The sequence below is a fragment of the Tamandua tetradactyla genome, chromosome 6 (genome assembly GCF_023851605.1).
Source record: "Tamandua tetradactyla isolate mTamTet1 chromosome 6, mTamTet1.pri, whole genome shotgun sequence".
Classification (NCBI taxonomy): Eukaryota; Metazoa; Chordata; class Mammalia; order Pilosa; family Myrmecophagidae; genus Tamandua; species Tamandua tetradactyla.
Window position 1 is genome coordinate 167,140,668 of NC_135332.1, and position 3,442 is coordinate 167,144,109.

At 35.1% G+C, this 3,442-nt stretch overlaps 1 non-coding gene across 1 annotated transcript; it reads left to right on the forward strand.

The window, feature by feature from the left end:
- The first annotated feature begins 1,498 nt into the window (after positions 1 to 1,498).
- LOC143689158 (U6 spliceosomal RNA) lies at positions 1,499 to 1,605 on the forward strand. Its single transcript, XR_013178622.1, has one exon. It is a non-coding gene; the product is annotated as a U6 spliceosomal RNA (small nuclear RNA).
- The last annotated feature ends 1,837 nt before the right edge of the window (positions 1,606 to 3,442 follow it).

Genomic DNA, 3,442 nt, shown 5'->3' on the forward strand with positions numbered 1-3,442 from the left:
TTTATTGTTATATCAAGTTACCACGTTCAGAATAAAACAATTCTATGAAAAGACCCTAGATTTGGAACAATAAAAGAAAATGAAAACCAAAACCAATATGCTTCTTCTTCAGTGTGGATCAAGGTCTATAACTGCCTGAAGATGTCTAATCCTTACCATCCGGCCAGTGTCCCTCAGCCTCCTAATGGAGCCAGGAGAGTCTGTCCCCAGAGGTTTATCCTGGACTCTAAAATCTACCCCTGATGGCCTTCATTTAAAATGTAAGGACAATAAGCACTTCCTTTTCCAGAGATACTGCAGACTAGATTGCACAGAAATACCCTTCCCAACATAGAATACCTTACAATACTAGATAAAATGTTTAAAAGAGTCTTTTTTAAAGAATGGCTTTATGTGAAATAGCATCAGGGACTCAAAAGGAGCCAGAAACAATGAAAAAACATAGTTCCATAGGTACAGGAACTCTAAAGTTGGGCTTCACCCTGAAGACGTCTACCAATCTCTGGTTACCTAAAGCTACCTCAAGGGTAAATTCTCCCTAGGTAAGTGTATGATAAATACAAGCCTCAGAGAATTTACACACACACACACACACACACACACACACACACACAAACTTCCAAGATATGGGAGCTCACAATGAAAACAGAAATAAAACACAAGGAAAAAAGCCACTATAAATGTCAGTGTCAACAGTATTAACAGCCTGCAGAAGTAGACCTGCCAACCTTCAAAGGCTCTAGGAAATGGACCTCTGGTTTACAGCATGTAAAATAATGTGCCTCAATTTTTATAAATATAGTACACCCATTAGGGCAGAGAATTTTGAATATTTTGTTAGATTGTTGTATCTCCAGTATCTGGGAACACAACATAACAGGCCCTTGAGACTTATATATGAAATAAATGAATGGAAAAGCAGTGAGAAAATATCATGATCAAAGCAGCATAAAGAACTAAAAGCTTTGGTAAAAGTAACCATTTGGGTAATTATAATTCCATTACTGTTGTGGTGTATTTTTAGGTATCTGATTCCTCTTCTTACTTCTTACAGGTGCTAAAATACAACTGCATAAAATACAATATACAATTTACAAAGACATAATTTATGACATACAAAAAAAAGGTGGGGTGATGGAGGGGTATAGGAACAGTATTGAAGTTATGTTGCTATCAAATAAAAAAATTATTATATATTTAGGGTGTTAAATTTTACTCCGTGGGGCGGACCATGGTAGCTCAGCAGGCAAGAATGCTTGCCTGCCATGCCATAGGACCCGGGTTCGATTCCCAGTACCTGCCCATGTTAAAAAAAAAAAAAAAATGTTTACTCCATGGTATATAAAAGAAAATAAATGAAAAGTTTATCTAGACAGAAATGAGAAGGGATTCAATATGGTACAATACAAATAATGAAATTAGGCATTAATGGAAGAATTGAGGTTCAAAAAAAAGGTGTAAGACTTGCAAAAAAACTAAATAGCAAAATAGCAGAAGAGTGCTCACTTCAGCAGAACATATACTAAAATTGGAACGATACAGAGAAGAATAGCATGGCCCCTGCATAAGAATGACATGCAAATCCATGAAGCATTCCATATTTTTTAAAAATGGCAGAAGAAAGTTCTACATTATCCACAGTTATTTTTAATGTAAATGGATTAAACTCTCCAGTCAAAAGGTAGAAATTGACAACTGATTTTAAAAAGCATGATGCAACTATGTGCTGTTTACAAAAGACTCACCTTAAATTCAAAGACATAAGCAGTTTGAAAGTGGAAGGATGGAAAAAAAAAATACCATGCAAGTAACAACAAAAGAGAGCTGGGTAGGTATATTAAATATCAGATAAAATAGACTTAAACTCAAAAACTGTTAGAAGGTACCAAGAAGGTCATTATATATGGATAAAGGGGTCAATTCAACAGAAAGACAACAATTATAAATAAATATGCACCCAACAAAAGAGCTAAAAAATTTATGAGGCAAATATTAACAGATTTAAAAGGAAAAATGGACAATTCTATATTAACAGTAGGAGATCTTAATACCCACTTTCAATATGGATATAATTTCTAGACAGAAGGTCAATCAGGAAATAGAAGACTTGAACAATACTCTAAACAACTAGACCTATAGAAATATAGAGAGAACACTTCACCCAACAGCCTGAATACACATTCTTCTCTAATGCACCTGAATCATTACTCTTGATAGACCACATGTTGGTTACAAAGAAGTCTCAAAAATTTAAAAATGCTGAAACCATACAATGTACCATCTCAACCATAATGGAATGAAATGACTGAGAGAGAAATGGAAAATTCACAAATATGTGGAAATTTGATAATGTACTCTTAAAAAACAAAAGAGTGATAGAAGAAACCATAGGGAAAATTAGGAAATATCTTTTGGCAAATGATAATGAAAATACAATGTACCAAAATTTATGGGATGCAGCAAAGATAATGATTAGGGGGAAATTTATGGCTCTAAATGTTGCATAAAGGAGAGGAAAGATCTCAAATCAGAGACCTAACATCAAAACTGGAGAATCTAGGGGGGAAAAAAGAGCAAAGTAAACCCAAAGCAAGCAGAAGAAAGGAAACAACAAAGACTAAAGCAGAAAGAAATGAAATAGAGACTAAAAAATAAAATCAACAAAGGTTTAGTTCTCTTAAAAGATCAATAAAATTGACAAACCTTTATCTAGATTTAGAAAGAAGAAAAGAGAGATGACACAAGTAACTAAAATCAGAAATGATAATGGGGGCATTAGTGCTGACACATCAGAAATAAAAAGGACTGTCAGAGGGCACTATGAACAACTGTATGCCAAGAAATTAGATAACCTAGATGAAATGGATGAATTCATAGAAACACACAAACTACCTGCACCAACTCAAAAAGAAATAGGTCACAACAAAGCAAGAACCAGTAAAGAAAATGGATCAGTGTGGTGGATTGAAGCTGTATATAGCCCAGAAAAAAAAACATGTTCTGAAATTTAATCCACCCTGATTTTTTTAGTAGAATCTTTGGATAAGGTTACATCAGTTAAAGTGTGATCCATCCCAGTCAGGATGGGTCTTAATCCTATTACTGGAAGCCTTTATATGTGGATAAAATTCATACAGAGAGAGAGGGAAGGCCTCAGAAAGCAAGAAGGTACAACAGTGTTACCTGGAAGAGAAGGGAGAAACCAGCAGACGCCACCATGTGCCTTACGAGGACCACCAGAGCCAGTCTCAGGATGCCACAGTCTTCAGAGAGAAGGCATTGGTTTGAGGATGGCTTCATTTGGACTTTTGTTTGGCCTCAAAACTGTAAGCTAATAAATTCCTATTGTTTAAACCAACCCAATTTACGGTATTTGCTTGAGCAGCCTAGGAAACTAAGACAATCAGTTTTTTGTTTTTTGATTAAAAACCTCCCAAAAAAG